This window comes from Drosophila bipectinata, chromosome 3R (genome assembly GCF_030179905.1).
Source record: "Drosophila bipectinata strain 14024-0381.07 chromosome 3R, DbipHiC1v2, whole genome shotgun sequence".
NCBI lineage: Eukaryota > Metazoa > Arthropoda > Insecta > Diptera > Drosophilidae > Drosophila > Drosophila bipectinata.
This window is the reverse complement of record NC_091739.1, coordinates 23,162,340-23,180,999: the sequence shown is the minus strand read 5'-3', so window position 1 is coordinate 23,180,999 and position 18,660 is coordinate 23,162,340.

The window sequence follows — 18,660 nt, the reverse complement described above, 5'->3', positions numbered from 1 at the left end:
TTCCCAATTTTAATTACTTTTAAAGTTCATTGCAATCTATTTAATTTTTAAGACGGCAGTATTGATTAGAGCAATGACCATTATCCTGGTTATATCACCATTTAGCAATTAACAGCTTCCAGTGGAAACACTCGGAGTCTGAAAGAAAAAACAATTAAGTTTCTTTTGTGGCACAAGTCAAGCTATAAGTGAACTGGCGGCCCCAGAAGTCGGTCAATGCAGGCGCTGGGTCCTGTGGAGCATCTGTCGATTCACACCTCCATCCTCCGTCCTCGAGATTCCGCCTCTGTTTCTACCTCCGCCCCTTTTAGCCGGAGTCCTACTCTCAGATGCCGTTTCGTTTCGGAGATGGCCTTTAAGCAGCTGGCTGCTTAATTGCTTGTTGGCTTTTCACTGGGCCATATCAGCGTCAGATGCAGGCGTCGACAGCCAGCAGCTTTATCCTTTATGCTCCGCCTGTTTGGCTTTTTATGTCATTAACATTGGAAGGACAATGGCAGCGACTTGCGATGCGGACTTACTTGCACTTCTCGTGTTTTATCGCTCGATCTGACTGCCGCATCGGGCTGCAAGTGCTCTGCCTCTTGTGCAATTCATATTTTAATTTAATTCATTTTAATTTTGCGCCTTTCCGCACATCGGCTGGCCTTAATGTTGTGCTTAAATTGAAAATTGGCCAACAGATTAATCTGACGGCAGTTGCCGTTGATGGTATGACGCCTTAATGGTGGCTGTGATTTCGCCTACGTCTTTTAAAAATATCATTTGCGGCATTCGGTGCACACAACCTCTGACCTTTTCGTCTGCCAGCCATTGAATAATTCAAACACACATTACGTATACGCCGCGTGTCCACCGCCTGTCCGCCGCCGAACATTTGTCGGCATTCACAGGCCGCAAGACGGAAAGGATGAAATCAATTAGACGGACCCATTAATGCACGAACAAACCGAGCCGTCTGGGAAACTGTTAATTAATCAAACCGGACCAACACTCTTCACGGTGATCCACATACGCCCTGTTGGCCGACCAGTGGCCACTTATCCTGCTGTGTTTCTGTTTTAAAAGGACCACTTTCGTACAGTATCAGTGCATACTTCACAGTTAGTTAAGCAGTGAAAAATTCCTAAAAAAAAGTGTTCTACGAATATTTAACTTTATTGGCTTATTCCAGTTAATATGAGGAAATCTAAGAAATCATTTTCTCTGGTAGTTCAATTAAAAATTTATTTCGCTTAAGGTCAAGTGGCGTATTCGAATAAGGTAGTAGGAGTATTGATTGTAGTTACACACACAGCGAGAACTACTAATTGGAAATATCATCAATCGGGCTTAACAAAAATATATAGTGACGGTTTATTATGTTAATTGAAGGTCATCAGGAGGCCGTGGGAATTTCTAAGTAATTTCAATGCAAAACGGAACAGAATCTGGAAATGAAATCTCCGCAATGACAATGCAATGCAATAACTCACTCAGTTCGGCGTAAATTGAATTTATTGAATGCCAAATAGACGCGACTCAATTTGCCATCGGCTCACGAAAAAGGAAGCCACAGAAATAGAAGGAACAAAATTGACCAAATTTCGGGATGTTCTTGAATTTAGTTTGGAATTTATTGGCTGTCTGCGAGACGAGCCATTGCCAGGCCAGACACATTGGCAAACTAATTTTATAATTTATGTTATCGACTGATTTCATTTGAAATTTATTGCCCAGAGAGTCTTGGACCGAAGACCAGAGTGACGATGGGCATTGATTTGCATGGATATACAGCTTGTGGTTTGGTTTTTCCACAAATTTCCCAAATGGAATTGATTGGAGTTCATCGGGTCGTTGCCAGAGATTGAGAGTGCTGACCTGGGACCGGCATGTGCATGTGTCTCTAATGAATTTTTAAGCTACCAACTAGCCGCACACAATTCAATTATTTGATTTCGTTACATTCGTTTCTATTTTTTTTTTCGAGGAGCACGAGACTGGAATTTAATTTGTGTCTGAGGTTCACACCGATGCTAGCAATCTGTCAGTGGCCCAGAGCAAAAGTCACCATCACCATCAGCCATTGCCGTTGCCGTCACAGTCGCAGGCACCAAATGGCCTTAATAATGAAAACGGACAGCCTGGCAATGGCAATGGCTATGGCAATGGCACACAGAATGGCCAATGTGAAAGCGAAAGGGGCAGCACCAACGGCAGTGGCCGGCCAACAATGGCTACTTGGAATTGGCGAAATTGAATTTCACACCTCTCTGCACAGGATCAGGATAATGCGCTGCCGGCGGGCTCCTGGCTTTGTTTATTCCATATTAGAGAGCAACTAAATGGAGCCACAAAAAGGCCACCGCATTGTTGCGCCCTGGCAAGGCGACGGCAATGGCTGCCAGCTAGCCTTCCGTTTCAAGGTCCTGCCCGACAAGGTAACAAAAGGCACGGCATAATGTTAGCACATCCTGTGGCTTCTAACAATAACGATAATATTGCCTACCTATTCTTTCAAAGCAACAAAAAAGAAACGTTGAAGTATATTGTGTATTGGGTTTATTTCCGCATCGCGGAGCAAACTATAACTTGACATTCTCTACAGGACATTTTTGTATGAAATGTTCATTTTTTGTGACATTATAGAGTACTTACCTTAGGAAAGAAGACTCTGTAAATATAAGTTGTTTACTGAAGCATGGCGAAAATGTTTATTAGGAATTCTGCAAAATACTTTCCAGAGAAAATTCTTAACATTTTTTGGGTAATGAACTTGTTTATATGCAGCTGTGGATTCCCTTCGAAACAAAGGCAATTTTTAAAGTATTTTTTATTTATTACATGTAAAAGGCATTGGGTTTCAATGACCACATAAAACCTCAATTCGATCTGAAGCCTTTGAGATGCCTATTTGCAGATGATTGACAAATTCTTATTCTTTAATATCTTGAACCCTTTAAAAACAGCCAAGACTCGACTTCAGTCATCCAAAAATTGCCAACGAGCTTCGTTGGTTGGCTCCTGGGAATGGTGTCTGTTTTTTTTGTCCAAAGTCTGTTAAGCAAACATAAATTCCGGCGCCAAGCCATCTCTGAACCTTTGGGCCTTGTTAAATGACGAACATTTTTCTTGAATTATTCCAGCGTAAATAATTCAAGTGGTAATTTGTATTCTTTCCCTTTGTGTGGAATTGGAGAACAATCTTCGTATCTGGTGTTGTTTGCTGTTTATTGTTGGTGGCCTGAGGTTTGCGTGGGTTTGTCTTTTTGCCATTTGCCTTCTGTTTGTTGTGTGGCTCCTCCGTATCCCCTATCGCACATTATTTTCCGGTTGTCTTTTGGCTGCCACTCGTATTTGTTTGTCCTCCTGCCCGGCCGAGCACAATTTGTTTCCCTCTCATTGATTCTTTTTGTCTTCTCCTTGTGTTTTATGTGCTTATATATTTTTCCAGTGACCTGCGAGCACTTCAGGTTAATGCGGCACTTGAACTTTCAATTGCTGTTTCAAATCGTTTGCTGATTGAGCCATTCACCAAAGTTTTCACAAGCTGTGTAAAGTCCTCTGTAGGAAGTATGTAGTTTTAATGTTGTTGAACTAGTTTTAAAGTATATTCTCCTAAAATTTGCATTAAAGGATATTTCAATTTCCTTAAATTTAAGCCACATAGCTTAGATATCCAACATTGCATCTGGTACAAAAGCATTTAGAGGAAAAATGTTACTACATTTTGAATTTAGTAGCAATCTGGCCTGTCCCGGCAAGAATTTTAGTATATGTATTAGGGCAAAGTCACCTGATCTCGGCCGCAAAACATAACTTTGGTTTTATGGGCCGCAATCAAAATTTATATGCTGCAATGTGCGAGGTGCCGGCTCAACTCCCAGGAAGCGGGTCAGGATGTATCGCATCGACTATTAATAACAATTCTTGCAGAGCAAGCCGCATAAATTCTGCAGGGCCCAAAAATGTTTCGGTGTCGCCCGTGTGGGCGGTGGACTTTCCAACCGCCAAAGCGGCCAAAGGAAATAACTAACCGGGCCCATACCGAGGTCTGCAGGTAAACCGGACTGTGTCAACTGCAGCACCAAAGGCTTGCCGAGCCCCGAAACTTAGTGCCGGAGGACCAGTAGCCGCAGGCCCAGTTTTGTGGCTGTGCCAGGACCGAAAGGAATTTCAGGCAGAACCGGTAGTAAGCTGAAGTGTTGGTGCCCCAACACTGAAATGGGTAAATAATATGTGCATAGAAATAAAAGTATAAGAAAACGCTAATGGACTGGGATGGATACAGGCCAGTCTCTGGTAGTCATAGACGTTTCTATTTTTGTGCATAGACGTTTCTATTTTTGAGGCATATATTCTGCGGGATCCCCTTCAACATTCTGAAAAATGTATGGGGAGGACCAGTTGGCTCCCTGCGATGACTATATCTTTGTTAATAATCATCCGATGCTTAAGCGGAATACCTTAAACGATTTGTGGATCGATTCTGAATCATTCTGCATCAAAATATAGGGGCATCCTATTTTTTCAATTTTTTGTCAAATTTTCTGGGCGATCTCCTTCTACATTTTGACAAATGTATGGGGAGGACCAGTTGGCTCCTTGCGATGACTATATCTTTGTCAATATTCATCCTATTCTTAAGCGGAATACCTTAAACGATTTGTGGGTCGATTCTGAATCATTCTGCATCAAAATATAGGGGCATCATATTTTTTCAATTTTTTGTCAAATTTTCTGGGCGATCCCCTTCTACATTTTGACAAATGTATGGGGAAGACAAGTTGCCCCCTTCGATGACTATATCTTTGTCAATAATTATCCGATTCTTAAGCGGAATACCTTAAACGATTTGTGCGTCGATTCTGAATCATTCTGCATCAAAATATAGGGGCATCATATTTTTTAGATTTTTTGTCAAATTTTTGGGTGATCCCCTTCAACATTTTGACAAATGTATGGGGAGGACCAGTTGGCTCCCTGCGATGACTATATCTTTGTCAATAATCATCCGATTCTTAAACGGAATACCTTAAACGATTTGTGGGTCGATTCTGAATCATTCTGCATCAAAATATAGGGGCATCATATTTTTTCAATTTTTTGTCAAAATTTCTGGTCGATCCCCTTCAACATTTTGAAAAATGTATGGGGAGGACCAGTTGGCTCCCTGCGATGACTAATCTTTGTCAATAATCATCCGATTCTTAAACGGAATACCTTAAACGATTTGTGGGTCGATTCTGAATCATTCTGCATCGAAATATAGGGGCATCATATTTTTTCAATTTTTTGTCAAATTTTCTGGAGGGTCCCCTTCAACATTTTGAAAAATGTATGGGGAGGACAAGTTGGCCCCCTGCCATGACCATATCTTTGTCAATATTCAACCGATTCTTAAGCGGAATACCTTAAACGATTTGTGGATCGATTCTGAATTATTCTGCATCAAAACCTAGGGATATAATATTTTTTCAATTTTTTGTCAAATTTTCTGGGCGACCCTTCAATATTTTGAAAAATGTATGGGGAGGACCAGTTGGCTCCCTGCGATGACTATATCTTTGTCAATAATCATCCTATTCTTAAGCGAAACCCAAAACTAGTGGGTTTTGATTCTTTGAGGCTGCCTGTAGTTGTGCACCGCAGGATATGGACAAATTTAAGCGCAAACACATTCATGTCACATATTGTAGAAGATGTGAAAGAAGATGGAAAGTTTAGTTTTTGAAATTAATATTTCATGCACTTGTATCCCTGCAGGGAGTTTATAGTAATTTGGGAAATATGTTGAACTTGTTTTTATGGTTGCTGTATGTTGAAAAATCCTTTAATTTTTACTTGACACCAGAAAACATAACAATAATATTTTAAATTATTTTATTCAAACACATCTGGCCAATATTTGTATTTATGTTTACCAATATTGAAAGCAATATCAACAGCAATAAAATTGCTTATTTTTTCCCACCGCACTCGTGCATAAACAAATCATTTCGTGGGGTACCTGAAAAAATGGGATAACTTTTTTGCTGCAGATGTCTTTTGGAGTATCGTCGGTCATATTAAGAGCAGTGACATCTGGTTTATATGGAACAACGAAGGAATGAAATACTTTTGTGAACGCCAATACCGATGGGTACCCGGCCCAGTTGGTGCTGTGCGACAGGACATGTGTTCAAATATACGAAGGAACATTCTGGGGATACCACTACTGATATGTACATGTAGGCAGATATGTCCTCTGCTTGTTATATGCTAATCCAAACATTGGGCCAACATTTGCGTTTGACAGCCCCAGGCGTTGGTTGGCTTTCACCGCTTGATGAGGCACTGCCCAGAGTCCAGGGACCAGGCACCAGAGACCAGAGGAATGAGATATCAGGGACTAGAGCCTTAAAATGGAAACGGAACCTGGTCAACGGTCCAATCTCGGCCATAAAGGCTGGGATGATAAATTGTTGCTCTCGTCGGACTGACATATTTTTCGGGGTCTTAAGCAGGCAGTGAAAACAAAAGCCACTGAAACTGCTGGCCTTGAGACGGTCAAAGGAAACTGACAAACTATATTAGGTATTCACAAACACACACTCCCGCCCACAAAACCAGAGGAGTAGTAAGTCTCTGGGAAGTTGGTTTATATGCTAAGGCATTAATAATGCACGGGCCTAGTGCTGTTTGGATTTCTGGTCAGGTTAAGCTTAAAAGAAACACATAACTTGAGGTCAGAAATAGGCTAGATTAAAGTAAAGGGTTTATCATTTTACAGACACTTTTTTTTACCTAATCTTATTCTTAAACTTTTTCCACAGTGTAGTGAGTATGTCTGCTCTGAGGTCTTAGGCGTTACCACAACGTCCCGTGTCCGGTTCTGGCAGATGCTTTGATTTATTCCTTTATAATATTTCCCATTCGGCCTTCTCTTCTTTTCGTTAAGGCCCCCGCCCGCCAACAATCCAAAGGCAGCGCTTAAAGTGTCCTCCGAGTCCTGCTCGTTGTGATGACATAAATTGAGGCAAAGCCCGCTCGGCATTGCAGTCGACATATTTCGTTCTGGGCTGCCGTTCTGGGTTTTATTTGGTCCTTTGGCCGGCGGCCCCTTTTTTGGCCCGCATCTCATCCCGTTTCTGGCGGCAACAAATTTGGCTCGTTGCCAGAAACTCGCCGGCTCCCAGGCGCACTGACATCGCTTGTAATTTCTGTCGCTTTTGCGAGTTTATTAAAAAATATAAAAATGCAATGAAATAAAAAGCGCGAAATGTGGCCATCAATAACATGCCCAGACTATATCGTTGCACGAATAGTCCCATGCTGACTGTGGAAAAAATTCGCTAGCATCAAGTTTCCAGCAGCTTTTAGTTTGGCATTCTGGCTTTCTGGTCGTGGTGCTGTAATATTTGTTCATTGCTCATGATTATTTGAGCGAAATTGATATGTTTGGAATGTTCCAATTATGTCAGCAAGCAAGCAGATAAAGCCGCCAATGAAATATTCATTTTTCAACAGTCGCTTCATTGCAAATTCATGTTTTATATAACTATGTTGTGTGCTGCTTTTTAATTGCCGGTTTTAAAATGCAATAACCTTATGCAGCTGACAATGCCGGGCTGACATTTATCAACCAAACCCAGATCGGTGTAGCCATATATCCATCTGCTGCCACTGCGGAAATGTAGGGCGACAACCGAAAACCGCAGAATACGCAGTGTCTGTCATCGAGAGGGCCGTTTAAAGAACGACCCGGTTGGAAAACGCGAATAAATTTGGCCTAAAAATTCCGAAAATCGAACAGACCATCGGGCATAAATTGGATGCGACCGTATCAGTGGCAGTAACTTAAAAGCCAATAATGAAAGCTGGCCGGGAGCAGTAGGCATTGAAAATTGGCTCGCCGAAAAAATGGTCTGTGTGGTAAATTTACTTAAAATGAAGACTAATTGGAAATTCGTGTAGCTCGGCTAGTGGCTGGGTGGCTTCCCCCGCATAAACTTCCAGCTCCCGCCAGCCGTTGGCGGCTGGGAAACGTGTTTAGGCCAATGTCAACTACTTACACCAAGGCAGCCCTAAAAGCCAGACCTCCTTTGGGCTTGCCCTCCTCGACATTTTGAACTCAATAAAGGCGTCAACATTTGCCATTTCGGGTTGGCAGAGCTCTCCCATTCAGCCGGCAGGGGCCTTACAAGTGTGTCGTCACAAAAATAATTTTTTTTTGAGTCAGTTTGGCTTCCTTGGGTTTGGGGGGGTGGCACTGATTATAAATTTTATTTACACAGGCGTCGAGCATTGGGAATTTGCGTTTATGGTGCGTATAACAAAATTGTCTACAAATTGCGGGGGGCCGGGCCGAGTTGCTTATGCAAAGGACACCAGCCAGAGATGGTGTGCGTTAACTGGGTTTATAGTTACTGTCGGCAGCTCAGTGGAGGGATTTTAGTGGGGCAGTGTGTCAGGGGAGTTGAGGAGGAGAGTGGTATCCTGTTGGGTAAGTATCCTGCTCAACGGCGGGGAAATGTAATGACGTCCTGACCGAAAGCGGTGGTGGTCACATCATTTAAGGCCAGAGAGAATCTAATTTTTAATCGCATTCTAAGGTTTGTAATAGGGCAGCAGATTTATTTGATGAATAACATAGTACCAATATTGGCAGCATATATTTGAAAATATGTAGGAGCCTCTGATTGAATTCCCCACGTGGGAAAATTTGGGGTCCCAAATCATCTGCCCTTTGATGCACCGCCGCAGCCTGCAGGTGAGATACTAGACTTAATGCTATTATGCCAACGCTCGTTGGCAGTCGTGTCCAGAGTTCCATCCTGCGGACACTCTACAAGGCCCCGGGCAAATCAAAAGCCAAAAGAACTCGACACGGGGGGCGGTGGGCTGGAAAGTAGATGCTTTCAACGAACTGTTGAGATTTTGATGCAATTAACCTGCGCGGTCAACTGTGTGTCTGTGTGTGTTTGGGTGTGAGTGGGTGGTGGATGTATAGGTGGATGTAATTACACTTTGACCACTCCCCCGAGAAGCCTTAACTGTGTTTACCTCTTCAGGTTTCATTAAACTCGTAAAATTTTTGCGCAGCTCACAAATACAAATACTTTTACACAAAAAAAAAAGAGAGTCCGAGAGCGTTGGCTTTGGCATTCAGTTAACGTCACGGATAACGGAAAACTGGCAACGGGAAATGGTGGCAAGGCGGCCCGGAGCTAAAGGGGCAACGGGCCACGGGGCTAACGGGACAACGGGGCGGTTGCGCGATTTCCCTTTTCCATTTTCCGCTGGGCCCTCAAGTGCTTAACTCGTTTTAACCTCGTTTCGCTGATGTAGCCCGGCATTGTTGCTGGTGTTTCTGCAGGTGCTTAAGCCTGTTTTGGGTTTTTTTCATTCATTTTATTTCCATGCTGGATGCTTCATTTGGTTCTCCGTTTTACTGCCACTGCTGATACCCGGAATAAAGTCCGGTCTTCAATTATAAGGGCGCCAAAAGAAAATTGTTAAAAGCCAGGCCCCAAAACAGAACCAAAATAAAACAAAAAAGTCAGCCATTGAATTTAGATTGAAATTACTGGCTTGTCCGCTTGTTTCCTGTGTCTTAGCCCTAAAGGCTTTTGACCACGAAAGCTGTCAGAATCACCAACACATCGATTCGAGACTTATGTATACTATACAGTACCGACTGCTCCGTGTGCATCCAGTCGTGAGCCTACGTCATTAGTGAGGGCGAGAACTTGTTCAATAGACTTTCGCCACAATTTTCTATTTGCCAAAACCATGAATTCATTGATTTTCGCCCCACACCCTCCTAGTTCGGGTATGGTAAACTGAAATCTTTTTTCTAGCCTGCAGGTTGCAACTTGCAGCTCGCACCGCCCACCTGTCGGTCCCATTTGTGGCACCAAATCAACAAACCAGAACCAAAAGAAGGGACACGGATCAGGGGTACGAGGCAGAGGGCCATGGGACATGGAAAAATGCTGCGATGTGGAAAAAGCGTTGGATCAGCATTCGCACTTGTTTTGGGGGTTTCATGAGTGGCAAGTGGGGAATGGGTGGGTGGTGGCTATGCGGGCTGCCACAATGCCAAACTGCAGCTTGCTAATGTCGATGTGGTCGCCACTTGGTACGCACTTTGGTCGCCATTACCAGCTTCTCGTCCGGCTGGTCCGACCATTCTGCCTGTTTTTCTGCCCTTCGCGTTTGTCTAATGCAAATTTTGTGTCGCTTTCGATTTGGTGTGGTGTGTTTACAGCTCGTCGCCCATTTGGTGGCAAGGATTGGGTCATACAAGTTGCATGGAACACGGAATTCATTTGCCAGTTTTGGGAAGAAAGCTTCAAGCTTAAATATACTCTAACTGGATCCCTAAAAATGAGTACAAAGCTAGGAAGTTATTTTCATCTTCCCGGAAAAAATATACTTTTCCAACCTTATATCTTGGCCACTTTTAAGGCCGCAATTTAAGGACTAATTAGTTGCTGAGTATCTGCGATTCGGACCCTTCAACAGCAAATAATTACACCGTTCTTGTTTGTTTTTAGGTCTGGCGTTGTTGGTCCGGCATTTAATTTGTAATTTATGCATGATGTGTGGTGGCAGAAGGATTGCTACCTAAGCGTTAAGCCAATTTGTGGCTGGACTGCTGCAGGTTCTTTATAATCCTCTACCAAATTGGCAGTCGCTGATGCCATTACTGGTTTCGGCAATCATCGCTTGCTTGTTCCGCCAACTTGGTGGCTATGATTGATGTTGAGCTGTTCCCTAGTCGCGGTTTGGTACTAGCTCATCCTTGATCGATTGACTGACTGGCAGGAAGAGTGGAAGAAATTGAATTTGTGTTCCCAGTAGCTGCTATTAATACCTTAATTAACTGTATCAATGGTTACAGGGCGTGATGGGAGAAGCTGTCCCATAATTATATGTGGCTTTGGTCAAATAATGCATTTAATATGTATGTGCCATTGTTGATTAAATGGGCTGACTTACAATGCAAATTGTTTGCTCTGAACACAGCAGACGTGTTTTATTCGGATTTCATGTGGTTTGCCGCAAGCGTTCTTCCACGCTGGGATGGTAGTGTTTTAAGTGGTCAGGAAACTGAGTTCCAATGAGCTAAAGCCCCTCCCTCAGTGATTACTACACAAAAGCAAATAATATATTTTTAATAAACAATATTTTAATTTATTACTAATTAAAATTCTTGACTTATATATAGTGTGGGAATAAACATTGAAACCACATCCTGAATATTGATTTTGTGGTTTAATTTCTGATTTTCTGATTATTAATTTTAATATACCCTCAAGCTTATCCATATTTATTAACAATTTATTAGCCTAGGCCAAAAAAACTTCTTACTTAAATTTAAATTCAACAAAATAACAGCTTAAAGGGTAAAGAAACTACGAAAATCTTGGTCCTTCGTGGCTGGCAGGCAAGTGTTAATGATGGGGCTTCCGGGGCGCACACCAGGGCTCCTGACTTATCCAGGATCTCACATTACTTCCGTATGGCATTTATAATTCAGATGCCGCGAAGCCAACAACGACTTTCAATGGCTACGACGTGCTCGCATTAAGCCGGTACGGTAATTATTAAACGTTGAGTGAACTGTAACATGCTACGGAAACAAAAATATGATTAAAAATTTAAATGCCATCTCGATTTGAAATGCAAATCAAATACGCATACGAGTATGAAACCAAACACGCAAAACGAATCTTTGCTAACGCACACCCCCGTGTACCAAAGTGCCAAATGAAAGTATAAATTTTTAAGTTGCTCGTTCGAGGAAACTCGCTCAAACGGAAAAATCAGCAAAGGTAAGTTTCCCAGCCGGCAGGCGTGCCATCGTTACGGTATAAGGTATAAGGATCCGGCTAAGGACCAGACAAATCGTTGGTAACAATATTAATGGCGGCACACGGCACAGGTGCACGAATTTGTTAGAGTCGTGCGATAAAGTGTGCGGCCTTCCATCGCAATTAATATCACACAAAATGGGTGAGCATTTCCCCAATTAGGCTATCAGTAATTTCAGTACTTGGCTCATTAACAAAGTCATTTGGATTCAAAATATTTAACCATTTAACTTCGATTTCCGAGAATAATTTCGTAATGAACATTTTTGGGGGAAAAAATGGGGTTCACAGGAAAAATGACAATCCAATTTTCACTTTGCCAGAACTTTTGTGAAGGCAAGCTTAATTAAATGAAATATTAATCAAATGAAACCTCAGACTCAACTGCGGGCCCAACTTTTTCTGCCCCTTTGACTTGCACCTTCCCGACTGGTTTTAGCCAACTGTCTGGGCGGCCTGACGAGCTTGTCAGTGGCAAACACACTATACATGTGTTGGCCCACAAAAAAGGATACACGCCGGCAACACGCACCTACACAGTATGCCAAAATGTGCAACAAGGCAAATAGTCAAGGCAAACAAATTATGAAAAAAGCAACTAAGAAATGAGTGAGCCAAAAAAAACCTAAAAAAAATACAGAAAAATGCAGATGAGAACGTTAATGTGAAAAAAGCTTTGCAGTCACAAAAAAAAATCAAAATCTCTTCTAGTTTTTTTTTTACTTTCTCTCCTCCGCCACACAAACAGCTGCAAAATGTGGCATTGAAGGTCATTTGGGCACAGCGAGTGTGCTACATGCGGCAGTGACGTCATGGCTCTGGAACTAATGCAAATGGCCGCCGGCAGCCGGAAATCTTAAAAGTGAGAGAGCGATGTCAAAGCACTTTTGCATATGTGTGCGTCTGTTTCCATTGCAATGGTAATGCAATTTGCCACGTTAGCAGCCGAAAAATCCGAAATGGCAAAAAGGTGTTCAAGGGTGTCAGAAAAGGAAGTCTTTCATAATTGCCACAAGCTTTAAGGTGTCTGCACCATACATCAAGCAGCATGTATGCATCTGCATTGTGAGTCCTTAAATCCTTTACAAAATATGCAAGGAAAACGGTGAAAAGAGAGCAAGGCTTGTGCTGATTAGCAGAAGCTCTGCGCTCGGGCTTAGCGTCAATCTTCATTAAAGCCTGGCCCGCAGCGATTTCATTTTCATTGCAGCTGCTTTGTCATTTGCTGCATTTTTGTTCTATTTTTGTTCATTTTTCTCTCCGACAGAGGGGGGGATGTGTTTCTGTTTGCCCATTTTGGAACAGGTCCAAGAAATGTTTATGATTTCCCCCGGCAAGCCAGAGACCAATTACAGTCGGGTCTGTCTTCTCGACTTGGCGCGTCTTTTTCATTTCTACAAGCACTATTCATAGCCGTTGTTAGAGCTAAATTTCCTTGGGCTGCAGTTGGGGCAAATTAGCATCTTGCCTCCAAGTTGTCAGCTCAGATCTGCTACTTTGTTTCACTTAAGTGATCTGTCTAGAAAGAAGGAGCATATAAGCCTTTTAGTGAGAGGGTTTCTTTAATAGATATCACATACCTAACAGGTTTATTTTGTTGCAATTGGATAACTAAACATTTCACTTGAATTTCAGTTACACTATCTTTCCGCGTTGAGCACTTACTTTTAGCTGATAAGAAAGACTTTCACATCCATATGCATATATTTTCACACACTTTGAGCCAACTGCTCTTTGGGGGCGACACGCTTTTAATGCATTTCCTGCACAAGCGAGCCGCTTTCCCCGCTCGCCTGAAATATCCTGGGAAAGCAATCTCACTAAAGGAGCTATGGCGATGCTTACACACTCACATACACCCATATACATATACAACCACAGGCACGCACACAGACACTCTCACAATATCCTTTTGAGAGCGTGCCAGGCAACGAGCTCATTTCGTGTCACAGATTTTTGTTTATTTACCGGTTTAAACAGCGCTCCGTCTTCTTTTCGTGTTTGTCGCTCGGGGCAAGCTTAAAGGAATCCCCTGTGCACGTGAGGCGTAATGTTGCAACCAGATGTGCTTGGTGCTTTAATACAGCCACTGACGTATGCAAATACAGCATCCATAATCATGCATCACATGCCACACCAGTCGTGTTGGAAGATCTGCGAGTCAATTTCTGTACTGTCAGTGAAAAATGTCTGATACTTTGGAGGCAAATTGAAATCCTTAAGGATTGTTACAGAATACTTATTTATGGATTTACATTTTCAAGATTTGTTTTCCATTTTGGAGAAGCTATAGTAGATAATTTAAGGGCCAGAATAAACTTAACCCAGCATCATTTACGTCGGCGTGTTTGCCCTTTAGTCTCCATAATTTGACTTTAATTAATTTCTCACAAAAGTACAAACTTCTTGCAAAAATTCCAGAAAATTGTTTCTGCCCTGATGCTGCGGTTAGTAGTTCAAACAATTGGCCAAGTTAACTTGGACTTGGCAGTCTGCTGCTCAGAAAACTTTCTATTGTTAATCAAATTGACTCCAATGGAAAGTTTTTGGTGCAAATTAACATTCCCATAACAAATTAAGAGCAAACCGTTTTTCCATAGCCTCGGGTTGTTTCCATTTCTAGTTTATTTTCATGAACTAATTAATGTTCTGGCCAGAAGGTGAAGTCAAAGACTGGCCGTCAAAGTCAAAGTATTTGGCAATGAATGCGGGTGTGGATAAGCAAAGTGCCTTTAATTATTAAAATCATCTCACCGGCTCAGTTACCTGAATCTCTGCCAGTCAGGTTCTGTTTCAAAAGAAAAAGACTGTGCCCACCCACCGGGAAAGGTAAGCAAATGCCAGCGACAGTTGTGGCGGGGCGTGTGGTTTCATATAAAAATGCGCATGAAACTAACAAAGAAGTTGCCCATCTGCACTAACCCAAGAAAATACATATCTCAGATATTTAAGCAGAGGGGGGGGGGGGGGGGGTGTTTTTTTAGGTGTCTACTTACAGCTTTTTATACCCTTGCCGAAGGTTGATAATACATCCATAAAGGTTTTATTTTATATTTAAATTAAATAATATTTAATAATACAAAATCATATAAAGGAATTTAATAACAACGTTCTAGTCACTAAGACCAAGTTTTTTTCCTCTGGTTTAGTTTCTAATTTAAGAGCATGCAAGCGCCAAAGCCTTGAGACCCTCAATTTCAGACTCGGCCAGGGCTGTGAGGGTGTTCTCTGGTAGCAGGGTTGGTTGGCCCGGTCGGTCTGTCAAAGTCGTGGCAATCGGCCGGGCGAAGGACATGGCAAGAACAAGGTGCTGTGGCTGCTGCCATTGACGTAAACACAGCAGGAGCTGCATTATTTTGTAAGCGTGCAGGTTTAAGGACATGTAAACACATGTAACACGACACATCCAGCAGAGCGATGGACGAATAAAAATAAAATGCAAACTACCAAAAATAAATTTATGTCTTGTATATGCTTTTTTAAGAGTTTTGTGTAAGTATTGTGAGAGTCAAGTTGCATCTGGGTTGCCCATAAAGCCAACTATAATTGCATAGCAACGCTTACAGTATCACATGTACTCTCATATGTAAGAAGTAATTTGTGTCTGGCTTTTCATAGAGTTTTGCCACAAAAAGAAAAAGGTTTACAAAAACCCAAGCACCACTTGCCGAGTGTTTGCCACAAGCTGTGAAGTATGTATTGCACATAAATAATTAAATAATACCACAAGCCTGTTGATGGGTGTCTGAGGCTTTAGTGGTAGGGTGGCAAAGGTCCAGTTACCCGTAATGTATATACAAGTGGTCGAGAATTAGTTAATTGCCTTGCTAAAGTCAGAAAAGTAGCAAAACAATTTAAAATTCGTAAGCTGCTTAAATATACCGATGCTTATTTAAAGATACTTAAATCTACAATAATCCACAGACTAAATTTGTTTTTAGTTTAAACTTATTAAATATCAATTTCAGGCACCCAGCAATGACTAAAGTTTTGTGCCAATATAAATATATGAATCATGCCCCATTTATCACTCACTTATCACTGGTCATCCATCCCGACACCCACATCCAGGATGCCCCCTAACTAACGTGCAACACGAATAGAGCATTTGTGTGCGTGGGTGCTGCTTTGTATGCCAATTCAGACACGTCATCGATACTAATTCAATAAACAATGCAAAATGTTTGGCATTGTTAGACTGCCAATGGGGCAATGGCTGTGTGTTTTCCTGAGCAAACAGAACAACAAAAAATGGAAATTACGTTAAAATGCAAACATCTCTACAAATCAGCATATTCTTGTATATTTCAAGGCAATATGTGAGAGGCGGTGGCTTGAAGTTGGTGGCGGCATAAACAACTTGAAGCTGAAAAGCGGATAACATTCGATTTTCGATTTGAATTTATCATCTTTGTTGTAGCCGTGTCGCTGGCATGTATTCGTTTTTTTGCATAAATCGCGTCGAGTCCTTGTTTTCCATGTGACAAATGCAAATTCCAAAAAGTATGCTACAGTTTATTGAAAAGCTTATTATACTGCTCACCCAAGCAAACGAAAAGTTGTGGCTTGTGGTGTTTTTTAGAATATTTTGTTGTTTATTTTGCTAATGGAAGACAAACGTTATCGGTATCAAGCACCAAACAACTGACGCCGGAAGGCATTGCAAACTAAATACAAATAAACTGTATTAGTTTAACGTTTTGTTATCCGCAAATTCAATTTGCATGTTATGTTCAATGTTGGAAAAGAAATTAAATTTTTCCCCTGTTAGCCTAAAGGTCTTGGTAAACTCATCGTTGCTTGCATAGTTAATTCTTCGCCATTATCCCCTAGAAAAAGTTGAAAAAACGTTTGTCAAATATTTGAATCGGACACTGACATTGTTGGATCACCGAGTCAACCAAATGTCACTGTTGAAGACTTAAACTTTAAGTCAAAGGAGAAATAATGGACTCAAATCCTTTGAAAGGATACTCTTATCCTCCTAGTATACATTTTTGTCGATTGGGACCTTTACTTAATATTGTTCCATGTGTTTTCAAGCGTCAATGATTTGCTGGCCAACCAACAAGTTAAGGGCTTTTTCGCATCAATTCCAGTCAATGCCTTAAATGTTAAGCAAACATTAAATCAAAGCCTAATTGGGGCTTGATTGGTACATAATTTTCAGGTGGGTTATTTCAGGGATTAAATATCTTTCATTAAGATTTTCTGGACTGTCTCACATGGCCAACAGTTGCCAATCCTTGCCACTGTACTTGAGATTTCCTGCATCAGTATTATGTGGTACCTACTGCTAATTGGAAGAAAACCATTTCCCCGTTCAAATTGGTTCTAATTATATAGGAGTCTTTGCCAGAAGCCTGCTGATCAGCTTCGGTTGCTAAACACAATCGCTGTGGAACAGTATTGATTTAATTAGTTAAGCCGGCACTAATTCTATAATTACTAATTGATTTCATAGCCAACTAGTTGTATGATTCTTGAAATCAAAAGGATTTATTTTTTATAGAAAATGTTATCTTTGCTGAATGAAAACTACTTTAGGGATTGAAAGAATTTTAAAGACTTTATGCTCTAGCAAAATCCGTATGCTGCAATCCGTTTCTGACATTTTTTGGGGCATGGAGCCAACATCAAAGCATACGCGGCTTATTCCTTACGCGCCGATTTTTACGTTTTTTACGGCTGTTGAATTTTTTTCGTGCGTGAAGAGCGTCAAACACACACATGGCCTGAAAGATGGCCACAGAGGCCCAGGGCTAAGAGTCCGGGTTTGTTTTTCCACGGTATACGCAAATATTTTCTTGATTTTACTGCCGTTTTTGCTTGGCAAGCTTGATTCACGTCTATTTTCCAACTCGTTGAGGTCGAAAGTCGTCATCATTAGCCCTAGAAGGGAAGAAACGGAAAAGTAAACCCCCAACGCGTGTTTCTGTAATTAGTGAGAATGTGCGAATGGATGCCAAAATATCTTCACTCCACCGCAGGAAGCAAGGAGGAAAAACCAGGGAAGAAGCACTTTAACTTTTGCGGCAAGTGACGTCGTGAATTTCCCTCATTTTTTAATTAAAACATAATCTATTTATTTGGCGGCTGGTAGAAAAGTTAGAGAAACAATTTCGTTTAATTAGACGAAGGCGAAAGTACGAATTTGGCCAACCTTGAAATGGGGTTGTGCTCCCATTTCTGGCGAAGTTTAATTGCGAAATGCAATCAAATTAGTCGGCTACCGTGTTTTATGATGTTATTACAACTGTTTTCGCCAATTAAAACTAATCCAGATGAAAGGAGAACAATAAACTTATTTAATGTGGTGGCTTGTGATGGGGCGGAGATGGAGTACCATTTTTAACATACTTTAAGCTGAAAGCTCTGGCTCGACTGTCAGCCACGTAACTAGGCTCATATTTACTCATGTACCCATCCTCTGTCTTGGTGCAGATATCATGTGTTGTTATATATCCCCTGGGAAAGCATAAAACTAAAATAATAAATGACGCGAACGTGACTCGACATCAGCAGTGTCTGTCAAATTTTTTTTAACAAAAAAAAAATGGATTCTTAGTCAAATGGTGGTGGAGTTTAAAGCATTTGCGGGTTTTCAGCGATTTTCATAAGCAGCTGTTGTGGAGTCACTGTGCATTGCTTAGTCAGTTTGAAAGCCACTGTGGCAAGTAGAACCGATGTAAGATTCATGTAAACAAACTGATGGGTCATTATTTTTATTTCCATGCCTTTATTTACAAAAACATTTATATATTAAGTTTATATAGTTATTAATGAATAATTTAAAATATTTAAAACACTTTTTTTACGA